General features: G+C 33.5%; 1 protein-coding gene across 1 annotated transcript in view; it reads left to right on the forward strand.

Moving 5' to 3' along the window:
- The first annotated feature begins 4,784 nt into the window (after positions 1-4,784).
- The window catches only part of LOC129807755 (uncharacterized), a 75,066-nt gene continuing 53,826 nt past the window's right edge, over positions 4,785-26,024 (forward strand). The window contains exon 1 of the mRNA XM_055857221.1: positions 4,785-5,191. The gene's annotated coding sequence lies outside the window, so the exon portion shown is untranslated. The remainder of the gene's footprint in view (positions 5,192-26,024) is intronic.

A 26,024-nucleotide genomic window follows, 5' to 3' on the forward strand; every position in this document is an offset into this window, starting at 1 on the left:
AAAAATATCTCATGCGGAAGATGGACAAGAAGCTACTTGGAAGCAGGTGGGAAAAGAGAGTTAGTGATTTAGCACAATTCATCTCTTTTTGCCACTTTAACACCTCTATGATCCGCATTATTGTTACTTCCACTCGCATAAATAATTGTTACATCGACAGATCGTCTACACGTGATGGAAGATTCCACGTATTGTTCCATCTGCAATTCTCAAGCCAAGTCGCTTAGGCCAGAAAAACAGCATACCTGAGAAGTATCTCAAAATTATTATCCGCGATGGAGTGACAAAATGAGAGGCCTAAGCAGACAGTTTGGCTTCTCACGAGACCGTGCTTTGTTGGATAAAAAAAAACAAAGTTGAACTACTAGAATCCAGCAGTAACATTGTTGCCCAAGCAAGAGGAGGTCCATGTAAAAAAATAGTTAATCAGTGTGATCTTGCAGCGAAAGAGAAAAAAAGAGCCTCATGTTTAGATATCCCACCTCATATGCTAATTCATGAGTCGCGATTGAGGTGGAATTTTTGCCTCATTGTCTCGGACGCAGCCAGTGATCTCTCGACGCGGGAGATTCACCTGGCTTGGTGGTTCTGGGGGAAGGAATTGTGCGGAGTGCGAATGAATTCCGAGCTGCATTCCACATTTTATTGCAAATGTGTAATAACTGCGAAATGTGGGAGCGACCATCATCGTTGTCATTGCCACACACTATGCCATCTGCAGAATACCTCACGAGGATCATTTCAGATTAAGGCTTGAAACACGGATGTAAAACTGCGATAGTAGGGAAGGACTGGAGGGATTCAGAAGGATCGGAAGGATCACTTACTAACCCTTCAAATTTCCCTGAGAGAAAAGGAGGCTACGATTAACTTTTTTTCGTCATAACTTTAACACTTTTCAGGTGTAAAAATATATCAACATTTTTTAATGTTAATTTTACACCTTTTGAGGGTAAAATCAACATGAAAAAAGGGTAACTTTAACCCATAATGCACCAAAAAAGTGTAATATTTACACCGATTTCGGATCAATACTGAAGGGTAAAATTAACATTTCAGAAATGTTATTTTAACTTTTCGGATTTCTTCAGTGTTCATTTTTGGGTCACCGGTGACCCAATAATGAACAATATTTTTTTAATGGTCAGGAATCTTCTTCCTTCAGAACATCACAGAACTGCCGGATTTTCCAAAATCCAAATCAAGACACATCTCTCCTGCTTCCTCCAGAAAATCCCAGATTCTTGGAATTTGGTTATATATTTTGTTCAATCTCCTCAAGTACTCAACTTGGTCAGCACTAATCACCTACTTCCTACAGAAATCTCAGAACTTCTGGGATTTCCTGGAGGAAGCTCCAGGAATCCTCTGACCACAGAATGTATCTGAAGTGCTTTGGGCATAATGAACAAGAAAATCCCAGGAAATCCCAGATTTCCTGGAGAAAGCTGGAGAAATCTTCTGACCAACTTGGGTATTTTTGGGTGTTCTTGACATAATACGGAAGAAAATCTCAGGAGATGTGTGAATCCCTGACTAGACTGGTGTTTTTAATATTGAAGTTTTAATATTGAAGTCAATTTGTTCAGTGTTTAGGCAATTATTGAAATATTGGTTTCAATATTGGCTTTAATATTGAAGTTTCTTTTCAATGCCACTTTGAAATGCTATTATTTCAATAATTTGTCTAATGTGTAGACAGCTTTACTCAAGATCACCTTATTCAATGATCCCTTGTGATCATCCTAAATCCTTTGTCAACATACCTTCCTCATGGCCCATTTAAAATATCAGTGCTTAATTCTTAATTCGTTATCCTGAAAAAAATAAGGATGACTATCAATTTTCCGATATTGAATTCGAGTATTCAATCATAGGCATTTTCTTGCCAAACTTCCCAAGATCACTTAATTCCTTAAATCCTTTTGTCTATATCTTTTCTTCCTACATCTACAGCAAGGGCCTAATTAGACTCAAGCTGATCCTCGAGAATATTTAGTCTGTAAGATTTGTCAATACAAGATTAGGTGCAGAAAATCTAATCAGACATCCTTAGTATGTGACAGTTTTGGATAAATCTTGATATTTTTCCGCTTATCGATATCGCGGTCGCGGACCTAGGACACCAAGGTTAACAACCTATGCCTGTCAACCTTTCTTCACTTCAGGAGGATGTTCGCGGTCTACCCAAAAGCAAGATTCTGAATTCTGTGATAAATCTTTGCTGCCAAATTTTACAGGCTAAAAATAGGACCAGACTGAGTCTATTTAGGACCAAGGTCCTATCCCAATTGTTAATTCGTTATTCTGAACGAAAAGAATACCATCAATTGTTTATTCTGTTGGATGTTTGGAATGGCGTGATTAGTGTATGATTCCTCAGAGCTTTCGGTCCGGATATGAACCTTCTTCAGTGGTCGACTAAACTATGTTTTTTTTTATTTCTGGAGGATCGTTTGTTTTATATTTACAATAATATAAATCATCACTATCAGAAACTATCAATGGGGACGGTCTTTTAATATTTCTCTAAATTGTGTGATCTAATTTCTAATTTTTAATACGAAGACTCTTTTTCCATGCAATTTGGCGCTCTTACTCCGGACCGAAAGCTCTGGGGAAGATTAAAAAAGCGTTTTTAATTTAGATGTAACTTCTTTCGCACTGGCGATCACCGAAAAATTGCCAATCATCAATTGCTTAATTTTTGAATAATGAAATCGATTATAAGCGCTTTTTTTCTGCAAAAGCCCTATTCATCTTAAATGCTTGTATACATTATTATTTATCTGAAACTTGTTTTGAAGATTTTGAAGTTACCCTTAAATCCTAAATCCTTGCTAGAATAGGAATACAACCAATTCCTGAATCCAGAAATCCATCATGATCCGTTTTTTCCATTTTTTCGCAAAGACCCTAAAAATTACATAAATTGATGATCCACGTACGATCACGATCGTCCTGTTTCTTTTGTACTATTCTTATTCTTCCTTCATGCTTATATTAAGGCAGAATCATTATCGATCTTGCGAACCTTTGAATCGATAATACCTGGTCATGGATACTCTTTACAAATGTTGATTTGACCTATTTTTAAGATCCTGATTATTCTTTTAAATAAATGGTCTATATCCTTGCTTTTGAATCTCAATTTTATATAAAATCCTAATTTGATCTAACCAAAAAAGTGCTTCCAAGCCCTTAGATCAATCATTTGAGCATAATTTCCCCTTTTATAAATTATTCGTCTGTATCCTTTCTCTTCATCCTGAACTTCTAATCTTGTTTCAAAGCAACTTTAAGTGATCCTCGCGAAAACTTATTTAAATAATGACTTTAAAGCCCTTATAATCGATCACTTGAACATACGTCGCGCTAATGAATTCTTCAACCTGATCTTCTGGTGTACTATCGATTTTGAAGCTTCAGATCGATCTTTACAAACTGGATCAGGATATAGGACTTTTTTTAGGTGTACATCCTGTTTCTTTAACCATGTCCTGAATTTCTTTAGGACAAATTTCAACCGATTTATATAAAGAATTCTACAAATCGGTGGCAAAACCAGGAAATGATCTTCCTTGATTATCATTACCTCTTCATTTCTAAACTTACAGCCTTTTATTCCAAAGTAAATTTAAGTGATCCTCGCACAAACTTAATTAACTGATCACTTTAGGGCCTTTGTAATAGATTGTACCAAAATCCCGAACGCCAAAATCCTGAAAGCCAAATTCCCGAATGGGCCAAAATCCCGAAAGTCAAAATCCCGAATTCTTAAAAGTGTCATAGCTACTTCCGCGATTGCATCCGCGCTTTCTGGAGGCAAAGGGAAATCTTCTGTGTCTTAGGAAATTATTCTAAACATTTTCCTCCATATAATTTCATCCCTATCAGGATTTTGAACATTCGGGATTTTGGCTTTCGGGATTTTGGCCTTTTCGGGAATTTGGCTTTTGGGATTTTGGCCTTTTCGGGATTTTGGCTTTCGGGATTTTGGCTCTCGGGATTTTGGCTGCCACCGGATCGATGGTATCCTAATTCTGTTCATGTTCTGTTGACAGAGGATTTAGGGAATTAGGTGATCTTGGAGAGTTTTGTAATAAAGTGTCCATGATCAAGTGATCGATTTCAATATTCAAAAGTAAGGGATGTGGATAAAGGATTTAGGATGATCACAGGTGGTCATTGAGGTGATCTTGAGGGGCTCTGCAAAAACAGAGATCATGATCAAGTGATCGATTTCAGTACCTGGAAATCGATAGTATCCCTATTCCGCCTGAGCGGCGCATTGATGGGCAAAAACCGGAGCGCGATCATGAGTCAAGTCCAAGGCCCTGACTCGCGCGATCGAGTTTACCTGTTCGCTGGTCGATCGATGGTGGTGCAGGGAGGGAATAAAAAAGAGTGGATCACACACAAGGTGCACACACATTCACGATATCGCGGGCCAGAATGAAGCAGTTGGGAACAGATGATGGTATTCGGCCGATTTATCCAAGAGAGAGAAAGATCTTGTGACTGTGTAGAGGTGCTCCAAGAAGTCATCATCGTGTCGGTTGGTTCATTCCGTTACTTTTTCTCCTTTGGCAGCCCATGCACCTCTCATTCCATCGTCTTTGGCCAGGTATCTCGCCATCTCGGCGTTGGTGATCACGGTGTGTGCGCGCCACAGTTGGAGTCTTCTTGTTGGTTGACTTCTTGGGTGCGGGCAGGTGTGGGGCGGTTGGGGGCAGCATCGGCCCGAGCAGACAGGTAAACGGAGTCTCTTTCCACATTACACAGAGTATTTTACAATTAACTCTGACCGAATAAGCACGTGTTTTTGCCAAGTGAAGTTTGGGGCTTTTTCTTGCTGTTTTGTCCGCGAAAAAAAACATCTTGAGGGAAAAGAGATTATTCGCCTATAGTCTCTTAAGTGTTTTGATCAACCAAGATCAGTGTGTTTCCGCGAAAAGACCGCGTAAAAAACAGCCACCAAGAACGTCCTCAAGAATTTCAAGTGCAATTTCAAGTGTTGTTTTTTTTTGAAGCTCAAGATCTCTTTCTCCCGGGAGTTTATTGAATAACTTGTTTTGGACAATTAGTTTGAATATCTCCGCAATCGGGAGAGACGTTTTATTTGTTTGCCTATTGGATTACAAAAGAGGAGGAGAGAGAGGAGACTTCGGGACAAGATCAATCACTGACGGTTAGTCTATAATACCTAACAAATCCATATGGACAAGAATTTACTTCCATTGAGGAGCTAGTGTTTGAGATTGGTTCACAAAAAAAAAATATAAACTTACAAGGCACCTCTATTCATGTTGGATCTCTTGGTGATCGGATGGTATTAATGAGGAAACAAGATCATTAATTTCTCAAGAGAGAAATTTCTGCGTTGGCAAAAATGCTGCGCTCAAAAAAGTGACAATTCTTTTGGCTGGTTTTGACCGTTTTTTTTTCTGTCTTTTCGTTGATCTTGCCTTGACCATCATGTTGGTCAAAGAGACACCAAAAAGTCCCAATAGCTTGATTTGCCCACTTTTCGATCAAGCACCTTCTCTTATGCTGGTGCTGAAAACCTCATCGACGATCGCGATCTTCGTGATCTCCGTGATCTCCCTCGAAGGGGTTGCACCAAGAGATCACTCGCGAATCGCAGAATACATCATCAGTATAAGTGTTATATAATGGCAATAACAAAACAAGTTGTGTGGAATGCACTTCAACACATCCACATGATGATCATCACAATACGATCGCAATGTCCAGTGACATCATTCTGTCTATCTTCTTCGATTTATTGGCGTAATTATCAATGATCGCCAAGTTCAAACTCACTTCAGTCATTCCCATATCCTAACAGTGTCCTCTTTGTCCTTAATATTCTAATCTTCGGACATCTTCGATTGATCTTCACTTGATCTTCATTTGATCCCTTGGACTTTGGTTTCTGTGATTCTGTGCAAAATAGTCCTTGTTTCCGTGAAGATCTAGGAGATAAAATCTGATCCATAAAGAACCTATAATCTAAATCTCTTATGGTCTTCCCTAGTAATCTTCATTTGATCTTCAGTTGATCTCTAAACGAACTATTAATTAAATTCTGTGGTTCTGTGACGATCAGTGAGGAAAAGACTAACCCATAAAGAGTTTATTACATTAAACTAAAAGAAAACTGAAAGACTATTATTATCCTATAGTCCAACCTAGTAATCTTCATTAGATCTTTAGAAGCAAATTTTCTTAAACCTCAGTGAGGAATTTTCATTTTTTCTGTGCAGATTGAAGAAGATTTTCAAAATAGAAAACCAAAATATTGATACTCGAAAAGTGTTACAAAGTTATCTTCATTTGCTCTTCTGAAGATAGCTTCTTATTTTCTTCAGTTCTGTGAAAAGTTTTCAATTCTGATGATCAGTAATATACTGATCCATGAAGATCATATTAATTTAAAGTAGATCTTCAAATTAATATCTTTGAAAAGCGTTACTATGATATCTTCAATTTATATTCTGAAAATACTGATCCTTTAAAAATCCTTTAAAAATTGGACTTCTAGATGATCTTCAAAGAACAGGCTAACTCTTCGATTTCTTGCTAAAACAGATCCCTATCTCGTAGTAAGATGTACTATACTCATACACCCTCCTAATCTTCACTTCATCTTCAGGAGATACTTAACGACCTAGTTTTCACTGAATGATAACCGTTAGTTTGCTTATTAATCTAAAATAATTAAAGTGAAATAATTTCATTAAAATTTCTAATTTTCGGATAAACTATGCAGTCATCTTCATTTAATCTTCCGACAATTTTTTAATTCGGATTTCTGCTTGGAATATCTTATCTCATTCTAAATATTGCACACTTTATTGGCAAATCAGTCTAAGCTTGAGGTACTAAAGATTGTAATTAACAATTTAGTTTACCTAGCAATCTTCACTTAATCTTCAGAAGATACATCAACGGATCTTCTCTCCAATTTCTGATGGGATTTTTATTTGATCTTCAGAACATATTCCTATTTCCAATTCGTCTTAAAAAAAACCTGCAATGTTATTTTACGGTTTACTAAGTAAAACATAAATCCAAAGAGTCTAGTTACATAAATTTAACAATATAAAATTATGTTCAAGTGATCTTTGTTAGAAGATAATGTTCTTGAGATTTTTGTAACGGAACTCTGATTTTACTTTAAAAATATTCATAAAAAAATATCAATCTACAAGAAATAATATTATAATAAAATGGAAAATAAAAAATAATGAAGGAATAAATCTTCAGATGCAATATTTATTTGATTTTCAGAAGATATTTCTGTTTCTAATTTTTCTTTAGGATTACCGTGGCTCCGTATTTAACGCTTACTCTTGATACTCTTTTAAATAACCATTTTAAAAGAACTCTGGATTGATCAACTGAAAAATTTTGATTTGAATGTCATTTTTCATAAAACCTTCATTAGATCTTCAGAAGATAATCAGATAAAATCTTTAGAAGATAATTCAGAAGATAAAAATCTCAGTATTCAATTGAAAATTATCGTCGACAATCTAATTTTGTAGCTCTAATATATCGTTTTTCAAGTAATCCTAGTTATATCTTCAGAAGATGCATCTTGTCCCAATCCTGGTAGTTTATTTATTTATTTATTTACTTGTGGAAATAACTGAACACTCGCATAAAGTAAGCAATAGTAAGGTAAATTTATAATTTTATTCAGATACTCAAATTTATCAAGCTTTGAGTGATCTTCATTACATCTTCGGAAGATATATCTTTTTTTCAATCAATCTTCGCTGTAATTTTTCTCTTCAAAAATATCTAAATCTTCTGACGAAGATTAGCAATAAAGGGGAAAAATGAAAACTTAAATCATGCGAATAAATTTATCAACCTTTTAGTGATCTTCACTGCATCTTCAGAAAATACTTAATTTCTTCAATCTTCTCTGCATTTCTTTTATGCTAAAATTTGATGAGAGAGGGGTATATTTTTGGAAAATATTTGAATATTCTGATGATAGTCAGAAATGAGGTAAATTCATGATCTAAATTAGGTACCCAAATTTGTCAACTACTAAGTGATCTTCATTACATTTTCGGGAGATATATCTTCTTTTCAATCAATCTTCGCTGTAATTTTTCTCTTGAAGAATGGTCAAGTCTTTTGACGAAGATCAGCAATAGGAAAAATCAAAACCTAAATCATATGCACAAATTTATCAACCTTTTAGTGATCTTCACTGCATCTTCAGAAAATACTTAATTTCTTAAATCTTTGTTTCATTTCTTTTCTGCTAAAACTCGGTAAGAGAGGGGTGTATTTTTGAAAAAGATTTGAGTCTTCTGATGATAGTTAGAAATGAGGTAAATTCATGATCTAAAGCAGGTACCAAAATTTGACAATTACTAAGTGATCTTCATTACATCTTCAGAAGATAAGTTTTCTATTATTCTTTCCAATATTTTTTTTCTTCCAAAAAAAAATGTCTGATGTAAATTAGCAATAAAGAGTTTAATTTACTATCTAAGTCAGGTGACCAAATTTATCGACTTTCAAGTGATCTTCATCATATCTTCAGAAGACACTTAATTTTTTCAATGTGTATTTTTACTACTTGAGTTCGATGAGAGAACAATATATTTTTGAAAAATGATTGATTCTTCTGATGAGAGTTAAATTCATAATCTAAATCAGATAATCAAATTTATTAATCTTTGTAAGTGATCTTCATTACATCTTCAAAAATTGCAACTTCTCTTCAATCTTCGCAGTGATTTTTCTCTTGAAAACTATCTAAATCTTCTGATGAAAAGTAGCAGTCGTATCAGTAAGAAGTTAAATTCATTATCTAAATCACTTGCTCAAAAATATCATACTTTAACTCATCTTCTATGTATCTTCAGAAGATACACTTCTTCTTTCCATCTTTTCAGTATATTTTTAACTGCTGAAATTCCATGAGAAAAGTTAGAAATATTGATGTAAATTCGCAATCTAAATCGGGTACTGGAAAATATCAAATGTTAAGTGATCGTCTTGACATCTTCAGAAGATAATTCTTCTCCCAATCTTTGCAGTATTTTTTTTAAGAATATCTGAGTCATTTGACGAAAATTAGCAATAAAGAGTTCAATTTATTATCTAAGTCATATGCGGAAATATATCGAACTTTAACCGATCGTGATCATATCTTCAGAAGATACTTCTTCTTCCAAACTTCGTTGTATATTTCTTCTAAAAATATCTTAAAATTTATTATTATCTTAATTTGTTAATAATAATAGTAATACTGGCACAACATTCCATGAAGGAATAAGGCCTACCCGCAAGGGGATTTCTACACTGAGAGAGAAATGCAAAAAAGTTAAAATAACATTCCGGAAATGTTTATTTTACCCTGCATTATTGATTCGAAATCGGTGTAATTATTATGCTTTTTAGGTGTATTAGGGGTTAAAGTTACCCTTTTTCATGTTAATTTTACACTAATAGAGATGTAAAATTAACATTAAAAAAATGTTGATATATTTTTACACATAAAAAGTGTTAAAGTTACGAGGAAAAAAAGTTAATCGCACGCTCTTTTTTACTGCTCGAACTCAAAGAGAGAGCAGTTATATAAACGACTTTTTTTTCAACTTCTCACTGTTCTGGAGCTTAAACGGTAAGAGATATCGACTTCCGGTCTTCAATGACCCCTCCTCAAATGACATTATCTAGTACCCAACCTCTTTACTTTTCCCCCTCCCCTTTCGTACATTCCCTATCTCTCAAAAATAGGTCAAAAATGAGGTTTTTCCAATTTTGCAAAAAAATTGGCCCAAGCTTTTTCAATGATTTACTATGATTTACATACCTATGACCGGAAAATTCGCCATTTTGAATTATTGAAGATCAAAGTTCAACCACTTTGGAAGGCTCATTTTTCAACCGATTTGGTTAAATTTGAATTTTTTTGGAAAGATACTGCAATGTCGAACCCGGCTGCATCGGTCTTCATCGGTAATGAACCGGTGAAATTTATTATTATCTTAATTTGTTACCTGAAAAAAATATTGATCTTCGGCTCATCTTCATTTCAGAAGGTACTACCATTCCCAATTTATCTTCAAAAAATTTTCTCAGTGGCAGAAAGGTTATTTTCCAATTGATTCCACTTGGTAATCTCCTGATCTTCAAGAGATTCTTCTCACAAATTTCTCCTGGGAAAAATCCCAATCTTGCCGATTTTACCCATGAAGATGGGTGAGAAAAAGAACAATCCATAAGGAGTACATACCATGGTAAACCGGACATACTGGATTTGTTCGGATTGTTGGGTTGTATTTTGTCGTTGGATGCGGAAAGACGCACTTTGAATATTGAAATCACAACATTGACCACCGCGCAAGAGACGCAATTTCACTCGCGAGATCGGGTGAGAGATCCAATGAATAAAGAATGAAGATATGTGTAAAAATTATGTCAGTGATTAAAATTCCATCGGTTTTCTCTCTAATAATCACACGAAGAGCGATCGCGTTCGATGGACCTTGCGTCTCTCACCTCAAAACTCTCCGGTATTTGGGTGTTTATTCTTTTGTCCCCGAGATTGCGCATCATTTGTGTTTAGAGGATATTGACATAGGGAGATTCAACGTGAAATTGTTTGATCAAGAACAAACTGAAAATTGTTTGGATAAACAGCCCCAGAAGAGGAACGATATTGCATTTAACGATTTTTGGAATTTCTTGGTTGAGCTTGGTTGTTTAGTTTTGTTGGTGTGTCTTCCGGCAGCCGATCGAAGTGTGTTATCGGTGAAGAACGACACGAGGACAAGGATATCAATAGCCAGTAAATCATCAGAATTAGACTTACGGTAATTCCAATTTCTTTAGCCATCCAACTCATCCAACTTCTTCGTCTCGCGCCATCGTCATCTTTTCCAACCACATTACTACAATCCACTTCCATTTATTATACTGTATTAAAGTTTTATCTATTTATGTATATATTCCATAAGATTCTCTCTGATTCCGTTATATAATAATGTTGGGGAGATGGGGAGCACGAGACTCTCAGAAGAGAGAGAGAAGTGTAGATTTCACCAAGAGCGTGCAACATGGTTAACCAGAAGATGATGCAAAGACTTAAGAAGATGGTCAGCCGCACAATATGACTCTACACTATTTTGTAAGAAGGAAAAAAAAACCTCTATCACTGGCTAACCACTGCGAACGAATTGAATTTTTATGCGTGCCAACTGCATCATCCAAGACATTGGTTGCATGGTCACTTTTTTATACCATTCTCATCAACTCATTGATTTTCTTGGGGCAAGGCATATCACTTGGGCGGGTCGAAGGATCATGAAAACCAGCAACTGAAGTGTATACATCACAAATTTTCAATCATTTGAATTATTCATGGGTCAAAAATTCTTCAACTTCCTCCCAAGAGATTCTGGCCAAAGAGATAGAACTGCATGGAGTGGCATTCTCCCAATCTCAACCACACTGACTGAGAGAAATCCGAAAGTTAAAATAACATTCCTGAAATGTTAATTTTACCCTGCAGTATTGATCCGAAATCGGTGTAAATATTACCCTTTTTATGTGTATTGAGGGTTAAAGTTACCCTTTTTCATGTTAATTTTACCCTTAAAAAGGTGTAAAATTAACATGAAAAAATGTTGATATATTTTTACACCTAAAAAGTGTTAAAGTTACAATGAAAAAAAGTTAATCGCACCCTCTTTTTTTTCTCAGTGCAGAAGTAGTTTCGTAGAGAATTTTAATTAAATGATTAAACAATTAGGCGTTATACAGATAGTAAATTATCAATCATTTAACCTAATTAATTCTTCAATAAAATTAATATCCAATCTGATACGCTACGCTGTGAAAGGAATGACCAATTTTAAAAATTAAACGGATGGCACAGCGTCCTAGGCTTTGCAAAGTGCTCGAACTCGTGACTTAGATGCTATAGGGGAAAGTGCTCTCCCTTCAAACGTTCATGCCTTCGAATAATGTGAATTTCTTTTGTTTTTCGTAAGAGATTTACACTAAATTATCACGGAATTATCAACAATTGATGTTAAGCCAACTAATATTTAATAGAAATGTGTAAGTCTCTTGGGAAAACTAAAAGAAAATTCACATTACTCGAAGGCATGAACGTTCGAAGGGAGAGTACTTTCCTCTACCTTAAAAGTACACTGAGTGAGAGAAATCCAAAAAAGTTAAAATAACATTCCGGAAATGTTTATTATACCCTGCAGTATTGATCCGAAATCGGTGTAAATATTATGCTTTATAGGTGTATTAGGGGTTAAAGTTACCCTTTTCCATGTTATTTCTACCCTTAAAAAGGTGTAAAATTAACATAAAAAAATGTTGATATATTTTTGCAACTGTAAAGCGTTAAAGTTATGAGGAAAAAAGTTAATCGCACCCCCGTTTTTTTTTCTCAGTGTACCTGCGCATCAGTTACCGGTCCATAATGAACAGGGTGGTGAACGTATTTCTTACAAAATTCGAATTCTTATAAAAAGATCAAGCATTTGATTTTGAATTTGACTTTAAGTTCCTTTACATTAAATTTCATCATCATAATTTTCAACCGCTTATCCCTATTGGGGTCGCGGGCCAAAGACTTCAAGGTTAACAGTCCACGCCTGTCGATCCTTCGCCATTTTAGGAAGATGTTCCAGTTCGATCCCAATACTGAGAGAAATCCGAAAAAGTTAAAATAACATTCCTGAAATGTTAATTTTACCCTGCAGTATTTATCCAAAATCGGTGTAAATATTATCGTTTTAAGGTGTATTAAGGGTTAAAGGTACTCTTTTTCATGTTAATTCTACCCTTAATAAGGTGTAAAATTAACATTAAAAAAATGTTTTTAAACACGCCTGAAAGTATACTATCTTACGACGCGGGAAATTCGAAAACACTGTGTTTCCTTTTCAGAACATAACTTTAATTTCTTTTATTAAAGTAAATTTTTTAAATATTCTTACCATTTATTGAAGAATTCTGGCCAAAAAGTACTGTCTGTTAATGCATTTCTATTAAGCAGTTGAATCGTTTTGTTCTGATTACTTTTATTCTGCGCTAAATTGTTCTACGGACGATTTATTCAAAAGAAAGCCCCTGCGGTTATGCAAATTTTCTCGATGCATAATGCCATTTCGCCCGTTTTTTCCGGTCCTGAAAATGTGCATAATCCCGGGACTGAGTGTACTCTTTCCAGCGATCTAAGACTTCTTCCCTTTGGGCAGAAGATTTCCTTCCTTGGATATTACTCCTTCGATGGAATTGTTCTTCTTTCTGAATTTTCGGACTGTTCGCCAGAAAGTTTTGTTCGTTATCCTGTAGTCAAGCTCTAGTTTTTCACCGAACATCTTCCACATTCAATTTTTTGCCTCTAATAATTTTTACTTCTTGTTTTTCTCTCTCTTTTTCCTTATCAAAATTGTAAGAGGGATGATTCTATTTTTTAGATAATTTATTTCTATGCCTTTGATATCCGAATTTACCTCTAATTTGAGATAATAAAACGTGTTTGAATCAGAATGATAAATACAGTGCGACGATAAATTCCAGGTTTAATGTTAAACTTTTAAACAACTTTTGTTAAGTAACAATCAGAGACCATTTTGAAATAGTGAAATAGTAACTACAACAATTAAAAACCTAAAATATTGCAGGTATATGAGAATCAAATGTGTTGACTCTATTGGAGTTGTACTGTATTTCAATGAATAGGGCGGAATTAATTACTCTAAAAAAATAGTAGTTTGTTCAATATTCTTTCTAAAGAAAACTATAATACCACAGTGCCTAATACTAGACTACCCCTATCTGCCCCGTTCTCAAATTCAAGTTCTTAAATATCATGGGAAAAATAGACAAACAGAGGTAGAAATACATTTTATTACTTTTTAATCGGTTTCCGGAAAGTCATGCAATTTTTTTCATAAAGTTACGCACGCAAAGTTTAGCATTGCGTCGATTTTCATAATAATTTCCTTCATTCCCTTTCTTTATTTGAATTTTAATTGACAAATTCTTTTCTTAGATAGTTACACTATATATGTAAATAGAATTTGTATTTAATTAATGCAGAGAATTTAAATTCAACGACCGTTAAGACAGGTGCTTGATAGGGGCTTTCTGCACCCCCTTTAATGGATAATTTTTTCTTTCCTTAACCCTTTAACGACGAGACAGTTTTCGCGGACCGAAAATCAGCAATAAAAATGAAACCGATAAATAAAATCAGTAAAAGGTCTTGCATTTAACCTTAGAAAATCTAAAAGAGTCTGATTCTGTGTATTTTTTCTTCTATGAGCGATAGGGACAAAAATAGCCTAAAAATCTAAGTAATTTTTCTGACAATACTAATGAATGATAATTTTCAATCTAATGAAAAATAATATGTTTGAGTATTGCAGTTTCTTTTCCTAAAACGATTTTGCTTAAAAAAAAATTGGAAGTATATAAAATAATTAAAATTAATTTTCATTATGAGAATTTAAAAATTCGTCATTTTTTAGCTTAAAAATTACTATATAGCAAATAGCTAGAGACTTGCAAAAATTATTCTAGATTCTTTCAATCTTCTACTTTGCAATTACGTACAAACATAAGGAAAAAATGACCTTAGGTAGTCAGGAAAAATTATTTTCTTTATGGGACACCGGTGTCCCAATCGTCCTTAAAGGGTGAATAATAATTTCTAAAATTGTAAGGGGTAAATTGTATTATTTGAACATCTATCTCCAGTAGGGAAAGGCTTTCAGGCTTTGCACACACTCTGACTTCGAACATTTCTTATTTTTTCCATATTCTTTTAATGAATCCTGCCTATCTATGTAAATTTTAAATACCTAGTCTTAGGCCACACATTAGGAGTCTGTGCGAAGCCTGAAAGCCTTACCCTTTTATAGTACGTTGTCTAAATGAGTTAATTCAAAACAGTTGACTGTTATACCGATTATACCAATCCATGAATTCAAACTATATGGACTTTACCTTATCATAAAGAGCTGAAGTCTCGCATTGAAGAATCTCACCACGAAAAGAATTCTTCGCCTTCGACGCATTTCAGAGATTCAACCAGACGATATGCGCCTGTTCCCTGGCCAAAAAAAAGCCGCCGTGGCCTCCGCGAAGGGAGGTGAAATTATTGGTACGATAAGTTTACTTTAAAAATCGTTCTCCACCTTCTGCCCCCTCCGAAAATGCACTGGGTGAGAAAGAAAAGAAAAATACCTGTGTCGATCATTAACGTGGTTAATTCATTTTATTATTTATAATAATTATGGTTTATGGTGGGGCTGCGTTTGCGGACGTGAAGCAAACAGAACGAAGATAATAAAGACATGAAAATACACAGAGGACACACTCCATTGCATTCCCATCGTGTTCAATGGTACAAACTCCATGCTGTTATTCCTCCGGATCTCGCGCGCGATTCTTCCACCATCTTCGACACAATTCCGCAATACCCAAACGAGAATTCAGCATTTTTAGCATGGAAGCTACTGTATTTTTTCACAAGTCAGCCGATGCTTAATTTCTCTCCCACAGATTTACCTTTTTTTTTTAAAGAGATTCACGGGAAAATTTTCAGTATGTAGCCAGATGAGATCAGAGTTGAGATGCACGAGGGAGGAACTTCTGCATAGATTTTAGTTTGGTAACTTGCAGAAACTCTTGTGCTAAATTTCTCGCGAAATTTACATTCAGACTTAATGGCTTTAATTTCAAATTCGTATTTGCATTAAAATGTACTAAAATATATTTTTTTTTAATATTAAACATTTGTAGAACAAATTGCAAAAACATCAAGCAAGATAAGATTTTGTAAAAGAACTAGTTTTAGGCTAATATGCAATTTACTAAAGATCTATTAGGGATAAAGCTAAAGCTTTATCATTAGCTCTCACATTGCTTTTTTGAATAATCCGTGACTTAATTTTATCATCTACAAAATTCATTTCAATAAATTATAAGTTCAAAAAAATACAATATTAAAATTCAACTCCAATACATAAAGTAAATTTCAACAAATTAATTTAATGAAGTTTTCTCACACTAAAGAGCTCTTTAAGAAAGATAAGAAAACTTATAAAACTAAATTAAGAGAGCTTAGAAATGAATAATGCGATGTAGTAGCAAATTTCACATCGTAAAATGTTGCTTAAAAATTAATTAGAGATTTTGCTATCCATTTATTTTATTTTGCAGAAAGTACTTATGAAAATTTGAGCTATAAAAAACGTGTGAATGACAAAGGATAGCACTGAATGGCACTGAAAATTATTGTCATTATCATATAAGAAAACTGTACTGCTATAAAATATGAAAAACTCTTCAATTAACAATTATACAACACTATGTGCTGCTAATTGTTAATTAAAGTAATGAATTGCTACCCTAGATTTAAGAAATAGGTTTATTTTTACCCTAGAAATCACAATATATTAATTTTTATAGGTTTAGTAGCAAAAATCAGTAAAAAGAGGGATTTTTACATTAAACGTATACTTCGGGAGGGTAACACTTTAATCCTGGGTGGAATAGGATATTAAAGGAGTAGGTTAGCGTGATCATTAAACGAAATTACGCTTTTCCATTACACTTAAGTCGGTCTGATCCTTGAGATTATCCCTAATGCGGATAACTCCAGCGTATAATGATAGCCGGGACTGTTTAATCGCTGTCCCGGTCCCGACCCAAATCCCTCCAATAAAAATATCTCATGCGGAAGATGGACAAGAAGCTGCTTGGAAGCAGGTGGGAAAAGAGAGTTAGTGATTTAGCACAATTCATCTCTTTTTGCCACTTTAACACCTCTATGATCCGCATTATTGTTACTTCCATTCGCATAAATAATAGTTACATCGACAGATGTTATTGATTTAACACAAAAATGTTATTACGAATACGATTTTCAACCGCTATTGCAAAATACTGAAATGTTTAATATGAATAAGAACGTCGTGAAATAATCATGCAATATATTTACTTATTAGCAATTAATTTAAAAAAAAATTGTTTTTCAAAAGTGCTGTTCATTTTAAAGAAAAAAGCTTAAGATAGGGGAGACTGGGGCAAAATTTTGTCCCAACGACAATTTCAATATTCACTATTTTCTGAAATAAAAGAGATTGAGTCTTGAAATTTTAATTATAGATAGCCTTCATGATCGTGGTGTCACATATAAGATTAATATTAATATTAAGAAAAGCCGGAGAGGGAAGTATATAGTATTCAAAATTTCAAATGGAATATTACGTGTGTTAGAAAGAGTACACTCTAGTGGAGTAATACGATGAGTAAGATATTACTGTTCGTATTAATAGCTTTCTGAATCATATTACAGGCAATTCTAGCAATTTTCCATGAGTGCCAACTGTGTTTCGGTCAGTTTTCGGGCGAAACACAAGAGAGAGGCAAGATAAAACACTTGCTATCCTTTGTTGGCATTCTCGTAGTTCAGAAAGTATTAATCTTAATATTAATCTTATATTGTATATGACATGGTCATGAACCTTCTTAAACTTACAAAGTTTCATGACCATGTCACATATAAGATTAATATTAAGATTAATACTTTCTGAGAATGTCAAAAAAGATAGGAAGTGTTTTATCATCTTATTTTTAATAAGAAATGAATTTTCAGTTTATCTGGGGCTGAAAGAAGCAAATAATAAGATTGTGACATAGATACGTCTAATATATGTCTAATTAAAAACTTAGTAGAGGAGACTGGAGCAAAAAGTTACAAAACGGACATTTTATTTTTTTACAAGCAACTTGAGCGCTTCAAAAATTTCTAATTACTGCAGTTTTATAGGAAATCTACCGCTCTACAACTTTGTGAAAGTAATTTTCCTCTATTTTGTAAGGAAATATGTTTATTGAGCCAATTTCTAAAAGGTAATTTTGTGACTATTCTCAAAAATGCTGGGGGAAATAGTACCAGACATGGCGTATAATCATATTTTGATTCGCTTCATTACGGACTTCCGTAAATTTGAAAAAATACCTAGAGTACATATTTTCATAGAAAATTTGTTCATCTACAACTTTTGTAAAATACCGTTTCCTCTGCGAGAAAAGTAAGAAAACGAGGAAAGCGCTTTTTATTCTATTTTAGAAAAAAAAAAAACAACACACAAAAGACTGCAAATCGTTTGACCAATGCAAACAAGAAGCGGCGAGACATGATAATGACGTTTCTTTTCTTGGTTCTCTTTTTTGTTCGTATTCAAAAATTCCAAATTATTTAGAAAATATTCACCAGTGCATCAATTTTGGAAAATAAGTAGGTAATCATTGTTATCTTCTGCAAGGAAAATATTTCAAAAATAGGGCTAAAAATTTCGATATTTTTTATTTTCTAAATTCCTTGTTTGAATTCTAAGAAACTTACCACATTGAAGAAGGTCTAATGGAGGCTATCTATAGAAAAAAAATCTGAGCCTCTATCTTTTTTACCTTGGAAGATATTGAATTTTGAATTTTTCGATTTGTGAGTTTTTGCCCCAGTCTCCCCTAGTGTGTTTTTTAAAAGGAAAATGCTGTGAAAAATTCTCATTTATAGCAGGGGTGACATGATAACTTCTCTTCGATACTATCGACTATCGATTATGAAAAATTCAAACGATAGCTGTACCTTTTGTATATCTTATAAATATGTATATCAACAGTCGCATTCTGTTAAGAATTAACAATGCGTAAAAAGTTATCATTAACTTAATCTAAGAGATACAGATTTATCGATACTATGAATTCGATCGAATCGATAGTATCGAAGTTATCATTCTACCCCATGTTCTGTATTAGGCTTAGGCTGAATTAGTTTTATCTGTCATCCTCGCTGTCCAAATTCCAAATTTTTCCTTGATAATGTTGATAATGTTTGTTGGCAATGCACACTGAAAAGTAATTACTGTATTAACAAAAAATGAAAGGTGCGGGGGTGATTTTCGTCAGTTAGTCCGTGACCTGTGAGAGGGAGGGGGGTCGCTGAAGACCGAAAGTGAATATTTTCGTAGTGAGATTCTTCAATACGAGACTTCAGCTCTTTATGATAAGGTAAAGTCCATAGAGTTTAAATTCATGGATTGGTATAACCGGTATAACAGTCAATTGTCTTGAAATAACTCATTTAGACAACGTACTATAAAAAGGGTAAGGTTTTCAAGCTTCGCACAGACTCTGGCTTCGAACACTCCGTACTTTTCTCATCTTCACTGAATCTGACTGTCTTAAATTCAAACAGAAGAATTACTTTTTAAATTGCTGTTCAGTTATACTTTTTGCTAATTAAAGTAAAGGCTCATATTTTTGTCCAGTCTGCTTATAAGCATCGATGTTCCATGTTTGAAGTGCGATAATTTCAATACTAATTGACTTTTTTGCTACTCTCTTTTCGTAAGGGTTGTTTAGAAACTTGGCAAGGGTTTATTGTCTTTGTCTTTACTAAAATTAGTCTTAATAGTTTAAAAATGAATTAATATGTAGAGGTGAATTTGAGTCTTATTTTGGACAACTTGGTTATTAATTTGGACAACTTGGCTGTAAATTTGGACAGCTAATCCGCCTCAACAGGATGCCCATTGTTCTTCATTTCATGAACCAATCTTACCAAGTCCTCTTTCTGTTCATATAAGGGAACCGTAGAATGTCACAAGAAGTCCGGAACCTTTCCATATCATTCATTAAAGTGAGTTGACTTCGGTACTCTAAGTACTTGCGGATTCGCTCATTCCCTGGCCTTTCCGGGAGCCTTTCAAGGCATTTCTCGCTACATCTCTTTCGTAGAGATGATGCTCTTTTGTTTCTCCAGGCACTTGTCCAACCTAGTCATCACAAAAGCTAAAATTTCACGAAATTTCGTGAGAAAAACACCTGACCAAAATAAGGAGTATCACCTCACTGGTAAATGTCTTAAAAAATTTCCCATTTTTCACACGAAAAATCTAATTCACAAGGCAAATCTCACTTCAGATCAAATGTACAAATCACCACTAGGGGACAGTGTCCATTCTTGATGCCATTGGAAGCTTCGTAATGACTAAATTTTCTATGTAATATAACATATATGTGACTCATCGCAACCATATTTTAAAAACTATAGAAAAGTTGCCAGTTTTTAAAATATATTGCGAAGTCACGTTTATCGAGAAACATAGGAAAAATTTAGTCATTACGAAGCTTCCAATGGTGTCAAGCTTGGGCACTTTCCCCTAACGTGAATCAACACAATATTCAATGAATATTCAATAATATTACTCAAAAAAAGCGAAGAAACATTGTTAGTACTTCACCACAGCTAAATAAGACTGAAGTAAACACAAAGTTCTGTTCTAAGGTAAAGTGTCCTCAAGTCGACCGGTTCCTTAATTAGACCGGAAAAGTTATTTATTCAATTTATTTATATTTGCACTAATATTTGGTTTATGATCTAAGATTAATAGGTCAATTATTCCATAAATAAATACGAATCAGTGACAAATTTTATAGAAAATTCATCATCATATATTGAAATATTGACCCACCGGTCGACTCAAGGGCACTTTATCTTATTTCTCGTAAGCAATTTCTCACACTGAATTTTCAACAAAGCAATTTCAACTCAAATCATATTCAAAATTTAACGTATTTAGTGTTAAAATCTTCCAAAAAGAACAAATATTTAGATATAATTCATTTTTCATTAAATATTGGATTAAGAACCCATAATTTGAATCAATTTATTTTTAGTGTCCAATTTTATCCTCAAAGTGTCCAAAATAAGAAACTGGACAAAGTTGTGAACCTTTCCCCTATATCACTTTTTTGTTAAAAATAGTAAAAATCCCGTAATCGTTTATTAAACTCATTAAATTACATAAAAGTATAAAATAATTAAATTACGAATTGCAATATTTAATACAATAAACATGTGTTCTTTTTTTTGTGAGGAATGTCATTTAGATTCTACCAGTGTAGGGTACGATGGGGCAGTTTCATACAGTTTCTTCTTTGCATCTTCTTTGCGAAATATAATTATGTTTAATAAGTGTATGCATATTAATGTTAATTTGTTATTCAAAAAAATATTTTTTACGAAATCGTTCTTGTGTGACAAATTACCAATAAACCCTTATCTAGAAAGTGTGCAAGTCTATGGAAGATGCACCGGCAGTTCGCCCTGAGAAGTGTCTTCTGGATGCACATAAAACGCGCGGGAGAATTGCAAAAACAGATTTATTGCTATGACTTGAGGATGTTGCCTCATTATGGTAATTTCCTTCATCATTAAACGCTCAAGATCTCCTACAGAACATTTCTCAGATCATTCTTGGCAAGAAACTTTGGATTAAAAAAAAACGAGCATCATTATTCACTAGACATTGTGTATTGGATTCAGGTGCAAAAAAATAAGAGGAGCAATTTGAGGGGGATAAATTGACAGGTGATCTCTTGGTCATGTTCCTCAATAGATTGTCAGTTAACAAATGATGGAATAATTTCCCAGACAACTTCCCACGCAATCCCTCTCATCATCATTCTCTGGTGGAGCCCAGGCATTTTATTATATGGCACAATCACAATTGAGACTTCTTATAAATCTGCAACAAAAGAAGCTCCAGCAATTAGTGACTGACATCAAAAGGCTTTTTTTTTCGTGATCACGCAGAGTCAGATTTCTTTTGATTGGGTCAATGGGGTCTTTCTCATTAGCAAAATACGATTCCACCTCAGCCAAAGGTGATAAATGGTATTAAATGTCCCACAGACACTCTGGCACATTTTCACTTTCATCGCTGTCCACTCAAGCAATTGATGCAATTAATTTCAAATTAAATTCGATTCTCTAGTAATAAAGTGATTTTATACTGTAACATCTCCCAATAGAGACTTAGACCATCTCATCTAGCACTATATCCCATCCTCAAGTGCGTGTATTTTTCATTTCACATTGTTAAATCAAACGGTATTACTCTTTGGTCTTTCATCCTCATCTTCTTCTTAACAAATCTTCTTCCATGGTTCAAAACAGCCTGAGAAATATGAATTAGAATAGACGCAGCAGTAGATTTTCGGCAATTAAGCTTTTCAGGGAGAAACTGTATAATTTTCAAAAGCATGATCGGAGGAAGGGAGAGAAAAGTGTTATGTTAATTTAATCTGATTTACTTTTTTTCTGGTCAAGAAGCCGCTTCGTTTTGTTGATATAGTCTCAAGTTACAAATAGAGTGGTCACTTTCTTCAGATGCCATAACACATATCTTACCGGCCTCTTGTTGCATGATCTCGATCGAGGTAATTTCTGACAAGGGGTAGACAATTACACTGCTCACGGTACACTCTAATACTTATCGATCGATTTATCAGCCAAATGGACACTAATTACCGATTTCTTTTGGAAATCGTACGGGTCTTCGATATTCCTAAAGAACTTGTATCGATCTGTCGATCTTATCGTGTAGGTCTTCGATTTTTTAAGAAGCTTGCATTCACTTCTTGATCTGATCGTTTGCAAAGATCTTGTCGATCTTCAATTGTTTTCTAAGATCGTACTGATAAGTATTTTTTCCACTGTTACTACTGATCTTCGATATTTCAGATATCTTGTATCGTTTATATCGTTTGATAAGATTTCCCTGATATTCGAATATTCAAAAAGCTTGAGAAGATCGAACTGATTAGTCGATCTTTTAACGAAAATCGTACTGAACTTCTTTAACTACTTCGTTATAACTACTTCGTACTGAACTTCGATTTTTAGGAAAGTATATTACTGATCCTTTGATTTTTTTTCAAATATCGTTTAATCGATTTTTTGCAAAGGCTGACGTCAATAGTCGATACTGTGCAAGGACACTCCTACATTTTGAAAATATTGTGCTCAACTTAAATTTTACAAAAAGCTTGTAGCATGTATTCGTTATAAAGTTCATGGTATATTTTCAAAATACCATTTTTTGCAATTTTTAATAAAAAAAATTGTCGGTCTTTTCACAAAGATTTTGTCAATCTTTTCACAGAGGTTTTGTCGACGTTTCTATAAAGATCCTGTTGACCTATTCGCCAATATTTTGTCGATCTTTTCACAAAAATTTTGTCGATCTTTTCTCAAAGATTTTATCGATTTTTCCCAAAGATTTGTCGATCTTTTCACAAAGCTTTTGTCAATTTTTTTACAAAGATATTGTCGATCTTTTCACAGAGGTTTTGTCTATATTTCTATAAAGATCCTGTCGACCTATTCGCCAATATTTTGTCGATCTTTTCACAAAGATTTTTTCGGTCTTTTCACAAAGATTTTGTCGATCTTTCCCAAAGATTTATCGATCTTTTCACAAAGATTTTGTCAATCTTTTCCCAAAGATTTATCGATCTTTTCACAAAGATTTTGTCAATCTTGTCACAAAGATATTGTCGATCTTTTCACAAAGATTTTGTCGATCTTTTCACAAAGATTTTTTCGATCCTTTTTCAAAGATTTTGTCGATCTTTTCTCAAAGATTTTGTTCATCTTTTCGCAAAGATCCTGTCGAGCTTTTCATAAAGGTTTTGTCGAAATTTTTACAAAAAATTTGTCGATCTTTCCACAAATATTTTCTCAATCTATTCACAAAGATCCTGACGACCTTTTCACCAATATTTTGACAATCTTTTTACAAAGATTTTGTCGACTTTTAACAAAAATTTTATTGATCTTTTCACGAAGATCCTGTCGAACTTTTCACAAAGATTTTCTCGATATTTTCACAAAGATTTTCTCAATCTGTTCACAAAGATCCTGTTGAACTTTTCACAAAGATTTTCTCGATATTTTCACAAAGATTAAGTCGATCTTTCTATAAAGATTCTGTCGGCCTATTCACCAATATTTTGTCGATTTTTTCACAAAGATTTTCTCGATATTTTTACAAAGATTTTGTCGATCTTTTTACGAAGATTTTGTCGATAATTTTTTACAAAGATTTTGTCGATCTTTTTACAAAGATTTATCGATCTTTTCATAAAGATTTTGTCAATCTTTTCCCAAAGATTTATCGATCTTTTCACAAAGATTTTGTCAATCTTGTCACAAAGATATTGTCGATCTTTTCATAGAAATTTTGTCGATTTTTCTGAAAGATCCTGTCGATCTTTTCACATTTTCACAAAGATTGTGTCGACCGTTTTGCAAAGATTTTGTCGAAGTTTGTACAAAGATTTTGTCGATCTTTTCACAAAGATTTTGTCTTTCCTCAAAAAAACAAAATTCTCAAGTTTTTTACAACATTTTATCAAGAATTTCATAAAGATTTGTACAAAGATAATACCTATCGATATCGATATTTTCACAAAACGCATTAAATTTCACGCATTGAATCGGACTTCAATTTATTGCTTCCATCTTCGATATAATGAAAAAATTGTATCGATATATCGATCTTCTGTAAAGACTAAAGTCAATCGCCGATCCGGCGCAAAGATCAAGTCGATCTTTTGAAAATACTTAGCCTATTATTAATTTTTCATGAAATCAAGATTGATTCTTCTATTTCTCATTAATAGTTCCCTCCAGAAAATACTTATTCACCCCTTGATTTCTAATACTGATTCGACGATTTTTGTACTTTGTACAGTCTTTTTAACCGCGAACACTTGTGCCCAGACTAAGAATAAATTTATAACTTTGTTATTGTTAAGTGAGTATGAAAAATCGATTAGAGTCGCACAATCAACGCAAACTTCTTGGAGCAATTACCTCAAAGTGTCTATTGAGTGTCTTCTTCCATTCTTCGTCATGCGAAGAAATTTCTACTGCACTTACGGTGGCGTATAAATCAATGAGAAAATTTATTGTACTACTGTTTCAAATTGTATACCTAGTAGGAAAGTCACGCGTCTGACCAATTAGGTTTAACAATTTTGTGAAAATTTCATGGAAATTTGCAGAATCGCTTATTCGATTAATTTTGGCATTGGAAATTCTTTCAAAAAAAATTTTTTGAAATATTTATTGCTTTTGAGCATTTTTATTGACTTTAAACATTTTTTTTACAGTAAAACTACAAAAATATGCTATTTTCAAATTTGAAATTAGGTCATAGAGGCGCTTCGGATTCACTAAAAGCTTTATGAATATTAATTTCTTTGCACGGGATTTACTGTGTAATTTATTGCAGAGAGGTTGTGCTTGGAATAGTTTTTTAAGTTATTATTATTTAATTTTATTCCAAAATGAAGACTGCTTCTTTTATGTATTTTCGTGGAATACTTTCATTTTCATAATTTTTTTATAAATAAGAATTTTTGAGAATTGATTATGCAGAGCTTACATTAGGACTGGCCAAGGTACTTTGAGACCATACACATGTTTTGGCTCAATGAAATTTTATTTATTATTATTATTTTCTTTTTAAAATCAAATTATTAAATATTGAAATAGACATTTCAATATTTCTAAATTTTCTTTACAACCTAATTATTGTTTTAGATCTCTGTCTTGGTTTCGAAACTAAAGAAGAGATGCTCTATTCACAGAAATTCTGAATTTTTAAATTTAATACCCTATTCAATTTTATTTGAGTCAGATCAATTTCTTCTTGAAAATAAATTATGATATGCTTTACTCAGCAGGTTGATCTGTATAACTCGAGAAAATTTAAATTAATTGGACGTTTGGGTTTCGGTTTATTCAAATTATTCTATCAAAATATTGGTATACACACCGAAAAGAAAGGTTTCTATAATAATATTGGAAAAAAATTGTTTTTAGAGTCTTTCTTATGGTAATTTAATTCAATTATTCACATCAAACATCAGGGTGGACTCGTTTAAAAACGCACGTCGCGTTAGCAATAAATTAATAAATTAAAAAAAGGGACAGATAATCCTAACCGGCTTATGTAGGTGAGATTCTTAACGTGAGCTAAATCGGAGTACATTCAAATTCGATTTGGAGCTGAAGTTGGGAGACGCCATTCAGTTATCTTGAATCAAATTCGTGAAATTATACAAATTTTGTATTTAAACCAAAATAT

The sequence above is a fragment of the Phlebotomus papatasi genome, chromosome 3, assembly GCF_024763615.1.
Source record: "Phlebotomus papatasi isolate M1 chromosome 3, Ppap_2.1, whole genome shotgun sequence".
Lineage (NCBI taxonomy): Eukaryota > Metazoa > Arthropoda > Insecta > Diptera > Psychodidae > Phlebotomus > Phlebotomus papatasi.